Raw genomic sequence first — 11,373 nt, 5'->3', positions numbered from 1 at the left:
CCGGGTGTGACATGTTGTAACTTAGATTAAAAGTTGAGTTAGTTATGTCTTTTCCCACATAACTTATATTAATAAAATATAGTTTTATTCTTTAATCACCTATGACTTCGGAAAATCATATCTTTTTAACTGTAACTCCGATATTAGTGGTTCTCGAACCGAGGATAAAGCTACGACGCGTAGATCATTATTATTCAGTTTGTACTTATGTTTGATGTAATGTTAATTTTGCCTATGCCATGTTTGTTTGTATTGCTACGACTAGCAGTGAGGACACGTGTCATCTGAAGAGCAAGTTGGTACCTGAAATCTCAAGTCCCAGGCAAGTTGTGCCCTTGATCACTTCTTTTTACCCAGCCATGTTCTGATTAATCATAATAATCTACATAGGTTAATTTTGATGGGACCCAATAGGTTACCCTAGTTTGTCTATCTTTATACCTTGTTTACCATTGAACTTTTTGGGTAGTACTTGCTAGTGCTTTATGTGGTTTTGGGTATGAAGATACATTATTCATGATTACACTTTTATTATCAGTTTATTATTTCTGTTCATGATAAGATCATTATGTTAATTGGAACATGGAGCGACCACCCGGGAAAACAGTGCTACCACAAGGGTTTAATGGGACGCCCTTGGCTGATTAATTAGGAAAGCTAGTGGAAGACTACCTTACCCGAAAGGGGCAAGGGCAGTAGGGGAGTGGTCAGTGTAGGGAGGCCCTTGGGATGATTTTGCTGCGATGGCGGTCATGCGAGGGGTCCCTGCATTGGAGCTTCCTATAAACTGTAGCGGGTTTTCTGAAGCTAGTGGAACTTTGTAAAGGCCTCGTAGTGTTACCCTGCCTCGCCTCCTTGGTAGAGGTGTATGGGAAGTCGCGATCCCTTGGCAGATGGGTAACATGACTTGGGGGTAAAGATGCGCAACCTCTGCAGAGTGTAAAACTGGTATACTAGCCGTGCTCATGGTCATGAGCAGCTCGGACCCTCACATGATTAATTTATGGAACTAAATTCAAATTGTCATATGCATTGCATCGCATGTGATGTTGTTACTTTTGTTCTACTACTTAATTGAGTTGGTATTTACTTATACTTAGTAACTGCTAATAAAATTTTGACCAACTTTAAAAGCAATGCTCAGCTCTAACCATCCTCTTTGGTAAGCCTTACACTTCACATGAGCTCTCGCCTTTGGCGAGTTCATGCACATTATTCCCCACAACTTGTTGAGCTATGAACGTATGTGAGCTCACTCTTGCTGTCTCACACCCTCTACAGGTCAAGATCAGGTACCGCAGGATGATGCGCATGGAGGATGCTGCGATGTGTTCGTGAGAGGTCTAGACCGTCGTCTCCCAGTCAACTTTGGGTTGCTGGATCGTTGTCTCCTTATAATGTAATTATTTATTTATTTTGTATAGAACTTCTGTTATATAGTAAAGATGTGACATTCGATCCCGTGCCATGATTCATCATATGTGTGAGACTTGGTCCCAGCACACCTGGTGATTGTTCATGCCCGGGTCTTGGTGCCCCAAAACCCGGGTGTGACAGAAGTGGTATCAGAGGAATGTTGACTGTAGGACGAAACCTAGATAGAACTGGACAACCATTCTCTACTTACTTTTGCTACTTTGATTCTTTCTAAAACTTTTCTTAATCTTTTCTCATCTATTTCTGCTTTACTCTGATTACTCTTACCTTTTCACATCTAAAGACAAAAGTGGTTTTCACATTTTTGAAATCCTGTACCTAAAGTGACTTTTAGGAATAGGAGACCTATTTTTAGGAACAAAAACAAAACTATTTTTATAAATATCTATACGCTTGGGTGTTTGTTCTTATGATACTTGTCTGATTTGGATCTTTGATTGAGTGTGATGAGTTGTGGAGTAATGTCCACAATTACATCTGCATATACATATAGGAAAAAATGCTCATCAAGATAACTAAACCACCTAGATTATCCTCCATAAAAGTGTATCTATTTTAAATAGATCCATCTTGGCTTAAAAGATTCTCTCTTATCTCAATAGATTCATCTCACCTTGATTCGTCTTATCCTAACAACTTTACTTATCCACCCTAGTTTAACAACCATGATCTAATGCAAATTAATTAGATCATATCTAGTCAAACTAGTCATACCAATCTAATCTAGATCCCATCTAACCTAATATGATCTAATCTAAAGTGAGTTACTTAACGGACTAGTTGATACTAGCGAAATAGATTAGACCCTGCTGGCCATGTTTTAACTTAAATTAGTACATCAGACCAAACCACCCATGAACAAATAACTTACCAGCATATTTATGGTGACCATCCCTCCCATCCTAGATGTTGCCATAATACACTTATCTTATGCCACTAGCCTATTAACCATCTGTCCTTACCTACAAGTTATCCTAACTACATGTCCCTAATTCGGATAAAAACTTCAAGAACGAAGATCGAAGATGATCGAGCTCATCAAATCAAGGAAGGATAAGATTCAAGCTAGATCTTCAAAAGTAATCAAGATCCACAATCTTGGATAGAGTCTTTCCTAGCCCTACCCTTTCATAACTAAACCTATCTATGCTCTAAGGACATCTTCTATCCTACATAATAAAGTGGACATACATATATATACCCATGTTGTCCTAATCACCCACTTTTGACTATAAAATACTCTGGATATTTGAAACAATTATAGACTAAAAGTTGAATTACAAGCCAATCGTTTTGTATTCCTTTCCTTACAAATCTCGAGGACGAGATTTCTGTTAAGGGGGTAGGATTTGTAACACCTCAAAATCTCATTTTTAGAATTTGGTAAAATTTTCCAAAGATTTTGAGTTAGAATATTTTTTAAAGAAACTTTTGAAGTCATATCCCTTAAAATAAATATCCTTCCTAATAAATAGTTACTTAAAACGGACCCACATGAAATTAGTCATCCCACTATGAGGTTAAAAGTACTCTCTAAAAGGTTTACGCTAAAAACATACCTTGGCATAGTTATACATTAAAAAAATATTCTCCCAAACTAAATATTGTTTTATTTGTTTTACCATTATATCGGGGAACATATATTTTAAAGGATAAAGTAATATATAAAAAATATGAGTTACTATTTATTATTTGATTTGGGACATGTCATCCAAGGAAATATATGTGTGTTGCATTTGCCCAAACAAATGAATAACTAATATAAATGGAATAAATAACTTCAAGCCATGCTAGAATTTATTGGCTATGCATTGTAATTAAATTGAGAGTTCAAACTGTATTTGAATTTGAATTAAATTGGCAAACAAAATAGAAAGCAGAAAAGATTGAAGAAAAAAAAGGAATATAAACTTGGGCTGTTTCTCTCCTCTTTGGCCCACTCTACACCTCACCAGCCGGCCCAAAATTGTTATCTCCCGCGCGACCCGCTTGCTGTTGACGCCGTCTCATAGGTGGGTGGACCCCACTCACCAGGGTCGTCTCCCTCCTGCGTCAGAGCATTCGCTAGCCCTTCGCGCGGGGTCCGCGCGCACCAGCCTTATCCACCTCTGCTTCCTCAGGATTCTGTTGTCGTTTTCCCTGGACTCGATCCTCGCGGACTCTGCCTATAAAACCCGGCCGCCGTCCCTGCTCGTCACCAGAAAACCATCATGGCGCATCGAGCACAGGGTGAGAGATAAGGGAGCGCTGTGTGAAGCCGGGAGCCGTGTCACACCCGGATTTTAGGATCAAAAACCCGGGCGCGAACATAATCACCAGGTGTGCTGGGACCAAGTCTCACACATATGATGAATCATGGCACAGGATCGAATGTCACATCTTTACTATATAACAGGAGTTCTATACAAAATGAATAAATAATTACATCAAAAGGAGACAACGGTCCAGCAACCCAAAGTTGACTGGGAGACGACGACCTAGACCTCTCACGAACACATCGCAGCATCCTCCATGCGCCTCATCCTGTGGTACCTGTTCTTGACCTGTGGGGGGGGGGGTGTGAGACAGCAAGAGTGAGCTCACATACGTTCATCGCTCAACAAGTTGTGGGGATTAATGTGCATGAACTCGCCAAAGATGGGAGCTCACGTGAAGTGTAAGGCTTACCAAAGGAGATGGTTAGAGCTGAGCATTGCTTTTAAAGTTGGTCAAAATTTTATTAGCAGTTACTAAGTATAAGTAAATACCAACCCAATTAAGTAGTAGAACAAAAGTAACAACATCACCTGCGATGCAATGCATATGACAAATTGAATTTAGTTCCATAATTTAATCATGTGAGTGTCCGAGCTGCTCATGACCGTGAGCACGGCTAGTATACCAGTTTTACACTCTGCAGAGGTTGCGCATCTTTACCCACAAGTCATGTTACCCATCTGCCAAGGGATCGCGACTTCCCATACACCTCTACCGAGGAGGCGAGGCAGGGTAACACTACGAGGCCTTTACAAAGTTCCACTAGCTTCAGAAAACCCGCTACAGTTTATAGGAAGCTCCAATGCAGGAATCCCTTGCAGGACCGCCATCGCAGCAAAATCCTCCCGAGGGCCTCCCTACACTGACCACTCCCCTACTGCCCTTGCCCCTTTCGGGTAAGGTAGTCTTCCACTAGCTTTCCTAATTAATCGGCCAAGGGCGTCCCATTAAACCCTTGTGGTAGCACTGTTTTCCCGGGTGGTTCTCCATGTTCCAATAACATAATGATCTTAACATGAACAATAAATAACAACTGATAACAAAAGCATAATCATGAATAGTGTAATCTTCATACCCAAAACCACATAAAGCAATAGCAAGTACTACCCAAAAAGTCCAGTGGTAATCAAGGTATAAAGATAGTCAAACTAGGGTAACCTATTGGGTCCCATCAAAATTAACCTATGCAGATCATTATGATTAATTAGAACATGAGTGGGTAAAAAGAAGTGATCAAGGGCACAACTTGCCTGAGACTTGAGATTCCAGGTACCAACTTGCTTTTCAGATGACACGTGACCTCACTGCTAAACGTAGCAATACAGACAAACATGTATAGGCAAAATTAACATCACACCAAACATAAGAACAAACTGCGTAATAATAATCTACACATTGATATGAGATCGTGGACTCGAGAATCACTACAATCGGAGTCATGGTTAAAAAGGTATGGTTTTCAAAAGACCCATGCAATTTAAGAAGTTTAAAACTAGACCTTATGTTAATTTAATAGATCATGTGAGAAAATAATCTAAATGAATAATTAATTCAACTTTAAGTTAAATAATATAATTTGGGATCATATTTAGCCAAACTATAATTATAAACAGATTAACTTTGATTTAGAGAGGTTAATCTACTAAACATAAGTTAAATAAATATCTAACTATAAAAGCCTGAGATATGGTATAACCAATGCTATTACTACATAGTGAATATTTATATAAACCTAACGCAACTGGAACGGGTCAATTCGGAGTTAGAATGGGTAAGATATGACTTTTGCAAGTTTCTAGACATATAAATATTATTTTTATACCTAGAAACAATTTTTGGGATTTATTTTAATGGTGCTCGGACCGAGGAAACAAAATCCCGAGAGTTTAGGGGCTAAATCGTGAAAAACAGGGTCTAAGTGTAATTATCTTTATACATGTGAGGATGGCGGGTTAGTTTAGACAAAGGTCAAGGGCCTTTTTGCAACCTTCGCACGGCTGAAGGGGTATCCATGAATCACATCTATCGGATCACAGACGAACGGCCCAGATTAGATCCATCATTAAGTGAACCGTTACGCGACATGGACCACACGATCTGAATCCAAGGGTCCGGAACCCGGATCTAATCCCACCCCTCCATAGCCAATCCAACGACTTGGATTGCTCCAACCGAAGCGGTACAATCCAATTAATCCAGGCCACCCATTACGCATCGACGGTCACCGGTTGTCTTCCTCCCACCACCGGCAGTCTGTGCACGACGGCGAGGCAGAGCTCCGCCCCCGAATCCCGCCGGATGACACCGCCTAGCCTACCGGTGACCGAATTCCACACCGAACGCACCTAAACATTGCGCAGCTAAAAGCGAAATAGGGGAAAGCATCCTCACCAAACATCGATGCCCGAGCGGTGCTGGCCACGACAGAGTGCGGTCCGACGGCGCCGAGCGATCTCCGACGACAAATCCCTCTGCACCGCACGGTCGACCGCGCTCACGAACGCCCTATCCGGCTTCCACAAGCCCTGGCGGAGCCCGCGTAGGTCACTGGCATGATTCACGGGCCGCATACGCTGTTGCTGAAGAAGTCCCCAAAAGCGGCGGCTCTCCATTCCTGCCGCCGATTACAGCGGCGCATAGCTCCACAACGCCTACTCGCGATAGATGAGGGGGAGGAAGGAGAGTCGCGGGCTCGATTTTATAGCCCAGGTCAAGAACGGACTCGGTCAGGTTGGTCCCGAGGTTCTAGCGCGGATTTGGTTGGCGAGATCCGTCGAGCTCGGGTAGGTGGTTGCGTCCAACAGCGCGAGGATGACGGAGTCCGCGAACGCACGACGGCGGTCCACTGACTAAGAGGGCCCAATCATCAGTGTAGCTGGGCGCGCGCGAAGGTCTGACCGGGCAGGCCCACAGACCAGGCGGAGTCACGCGTACACGCGCGGTGGGAAGACAACGACTAGGACGCCGCGGAGTATGGCACGTGGGACCCGTGGATCAGTGGTACCGACGCGGAAGCGGGTGCGATAGGTACTGGCGGGTAGGCCCGACCCGTCAGTGAGGCGGAACCCAGGCGCACGAGATGAACTGGGCCGAGTTCAGGGAGATTAGGCCTAGGCGCAGTTTTTTTTTCTATTTCTCTTTTGTTTTTATTTTTTTTCCTTTTTGATTCATTTTCTTTTCATTTGAATCTCTAATTTTAATTAGAGTCTTGTTATGAAATTCAACTTTGAATCAAATTTATAAACTCAGATCTGTATAAGAATAATATATTTTTATGCTTATTTTTATTTCACATAATATTCGTTTGCTTCCCTTTCCTAAATGCTAGGGTCTCCTTTTATTTTCCAAAGTCTATTTTAGGAATTTAATATATTTCTTTTTTTTCCAATTATTTTATGTTGTCACAAAATGCACACAAAACAAAATCCAAAATGATGCATGATTTTTTTATCCTTCGTTTTAGTTCATCTCTAAATTTTATGTATGCTCTTTTTATGATGCAAATGAGGCACATATAATAAGGAAATCACTATATAATCCCTTTATACAATTTTGAGTATTACAAATCCTACCCCCCTTAAAAATAATCTCGTCCTCGAGATTTGTAAGAAAAGGGTTACAATAGGTTTGGTCTAGAATTTTAGTTTCTCATTGGGTTTTGGAAATCAAAGTTTTTTTTTCAAGTTTTTACATAACAGTTAGTAGACGATTTGGAACATATGGATATTGTATGTCTAGCCATCTATTAGGTCAGATGAGGTACGGTTATGGCAAGTAGGGGTTGTGGCAAGGGTATAATAAGGAAAGACTTCATCCTAAACTCTGGACCTTGATTCTTCTGGCGATCCAACTTGATCTTTGAATACTTGAGTTGATGCTTATCCTCCTTTGACTTGGTTGGTCTTCCTTGGCCTTTATTCTTGGAGTTGTCATCCGAGTTAAGGACATATGGCTAGGACATATGTGAGTAGGATGGATTGTATGGTGTAGGTAGGTTAGAATCTCTTGCTAGGTTAAAATTGTGGGGTTATGCAACTATTGGATGGTTAAGGTAGTTGCATAGGGCCAAGTCTTCTGTCATTCTTAATTTAGTGCAGGGTGAACTAAGTTAAGACCCGTTCTATAGGAGTAGAGTCTATTTTATCAGTATTATCTAACATGTTTGATAAGTCACTTTAGATTAGATCAGATCTAGGTTAGATTGGTGTGACTAGTTTGACTAGATAAGATCTTATTTATTTTAGGCTAGATCATGGTTGTTACTTTAGGATGAGATAAGTAAAGTGGTTAGGATAAGATGAACCTATTAGGATAAGATAGAATCTTTTAAGATAAGATGGATCTATCAAGATAAGAGAGAGTCTTTTAAGATAAGATGGATCTATTAAGCTAGATACATTTTTTTTAATGAGGGACAATCTAAGTTTGATTAGTTATATATATGCCTAAGTATATGTAGATGCAATTGTGGACACTACTCCACAACTCATCCCACTCAATCAAGGATCCAAATCAGACAAGCATCATAAGAACAAACATTCAAGCACGTAAATACCTAAAAAAAATAATTTTGTTTTTGTTCCTAAGAGTAGGTCTCCTATTCCTAAAAGTCACTTTAGGCAGAAGATTTCAAAATGTGAAATCCACATTTGTCTTTAGAAAAGAAAAGGTAAGAATAATCAGAGTAAAGCGGAATTAGATGAGAAAAGATTAAGTAAAGTTTAGAAAGAATCAGAGTAGCAAAGGTAAGTAAGTACTAGTTGTCCAGTTATATCTAGGTTTCGTCCTACAGTCAACATTCCTCTGATACCACTTCTGTCACACCCGGATTTTAGGATCAAAAACCCGGGCGCGAACATAATCACCAGGTGTGCTGGGACCAAGTCTCACACATATGATGAATCATGGCACAGGATCGAATGTCACATCTTTACTATATAACAGGAGTTCTATACAAAATGAATAAATAATTACATCAAAAGGAGACAACGGTCCAGCAACCCAAAGTTGACTGGGAGACGACGACCTAGACCTCTCACGAACACATCGCAGCATCCTCCATGCGCCTCATCCTGTGGTACCTGTTCTTGACCTGTGGGGGGGGGTGTGAGACAGCAAGAGTGAGCTCACATACGTTCATCGCTCAACAAGTTGTGGGGATTAATGTGCATGAACTCGCCAAAGATGGGAGCTCACGTGAAGTGTAAGGCTTACCAAAGGAGATGGTTAGAGCTGAGCATTGCTTTTAAAGTTGGTCAAAATTTTATTAGCAGTTACTAAGTATAAGTAAATACCAACCCAATTAAGTAGTAGAACAAAAGTAACAACATCACCTGCGATGCAATGCATATGACAAATTGAATTTAGTTCCATAATTTAATCATGTGAGTGTCCGAGCTGCTCATGACCGTGAGCACGGCTAGTATACCAGTTTTACACTCTGCAGAGGTTGCGCATCTTTACCCACAAGTCATGTTACCCATCTACCAAGGGATCACGACTTCCCATACACCTCTACCGAGGAGGCGAGGCAGGGTAACACTATGAGGCCTTTACAAAGTTCCACTAGCTTCAGAAAACCCGCTACAGTTTATAGGAAGCTCCAATGCAGGAATCCCTTGCAGGACCGCCATCGCAGCAAAATCCTCCCGAGGGCCTCCCTACACTGACCACTCCCCTACTGCCCTTGCCCCTTTCGGGTAAGGTAGTCTTCCACTAGCTTTCCTAATTAATCGGCCAAGGGCGTCCCATTAAACCCTTGTGGTAGCACTGTTTTCCCGGGTGGTTCTGCATGTTCCAATTAACATAATGATCTTAACATGAACAATAAATAACAACTGATAACAAAAGCATAATCATGAATAGTGTAATCTTCATACCCAAAACCACATAAAGCAATAGCAAGTACTACCCAAAAAGTCCAGTGGTAATCAAGGTATAAAGATAGTCAAACTAGGGTAACCTATTGGGTCCCATCAAAATTAACCTATGCAGATCATTATGATTAATTAGAACATGAGTGGGTAAAAAGAAGTGATCAAGGGCACAACTTGCCTGAGACTTGAGATTCCAGGTACCAACTTGCTTTTCAGATGACACGTGACCTCACTGCTAAACGTAGCAATACAGACAAACATGTATAGGCAAAATTAACATCACACCAAACATAAGAACAAACTGCGTAATAATAATCTACGCATTGATATGAGATCGTGGACTCGAGAATCACTACAATCGGAGTCATGGTTAAAAAGGTATGGTTTTCAAAAGACCCATGCAATTTAAGCAGTTTAAAACTAGACCTTATGTTAATTTAATAGATCATGTGAGAAAATAATCTAAATGAATAATTAATTCAACTTTAAGTTAAATAATATAATTTGGGATCATATTTAGCCAAACTATAATTATAAACAGATTAACTTTGATTTAGAGAGGTTAATCTACTAAACATAAGTTAAATAAATATCTAACTATAAAAGCCTGAGATATGGTATAACCAATGCTATTACTACATAGTGAATATTTATATAAACCTAACGCAACTGGAACGGGTCAATTCGGAGTTAGAATGGGTAAGATATGACTTTTGCAAGTTTCTAGACATATAAATATTATTTTTATACCTAGAAACAATTTCTGGGATTTATTTTAATGGTGCTCGGACCGAGGAAACAAAATCCCGAGAGTTCAGGGGCTAAATCGTGAAAAACAGGGTCTAAGTGTAATTATCTTTATACATGTGAGGATGGCGGGTTAGTTTAGACAAAGGTCAAGGGCCTTTTTGCAACCTTCGCACGGCTGAAGGGGTATCCATGAATCACATCTATCGGATCACAGACGAACGGCCCAGATTAGATCCATCATTAAGTGAACCGTTACGCGACATGGACCACACGATCTGAATCCAAGGGTCCGGAACCCGGATCTAATCCCACCCCTCCATAGCCAATCCAACGACTTGGATTGCTCCAACCGAAGCGGTACAATCCAATTAATCCAGGCCACCCATTACGCATCGACGGTCACCGGTTGTCTTCCTCCCACCACCGGCAGTCTGTGCACGACAGCGAGGCAGAGCTCCGCCCCCGAATCCCGCCGGATGACACCGCCCAGCCTACCGGTGACCGAATTCCACACCGAACGCACCTAAACATTGCGCAGCTAAAAGCGAAATAGGGGAAAGCATCCTCACCAAACATCGATGCCCGAGCGGTGCTGGCCACGACAGAGTGCGGTCCGACGGCGCCGAGCGATCTCCGGCGACAAATCCCTCTGCACCGCACGGTCGACCGCGCTCACGAACGCCCTATCCGGCTTCCACAAGCCCTGGCGGAGCCCGCGAAGGTCACTGGCATGATTCACGGGCCGCATACGCCGTTGCTGAAGAAGTCCCCCAAAGCGGCGGCTCTCCATTCCTGCCGCCGATTACAGCGGCGCATAGCTCCACAACGCCTACTCGCGATAGATGAGGGGGAGGAAGGAGAGTCGCGGGCTCGATTTTATAGCCCATGTCAAGAACAGACTCGGTCAGGTTGGTCCCGAGGTTCTAGCGCGGATTTGGTTGGCGAGATCCGTCGAGCTCGGGTAGGTGGTTGCGTCCAACAGCGCGAGGATGACGGAGTCCGCGAACGCACGACGGCGGTCCACTGACTAAGAGGGCCCAATCATCAGTGTAGC

This window comes from Zea mays, chromosome 8 (assembly GCF_902167145.1).
Source record: "Zea mays cultivar B73 chromosome 8, Zm-B73-REFERENCE-NAM-5.0, whole genome shotgun sequence".
Lineage (NCBI taxonomy): Eukaryota > Viridiplantae > Streptophyta > Magnoliopsida > Poales > Poaceae > Zea > Zea mays.
This window is presented reverse-complemented; position numbering follows the sequence as displayed.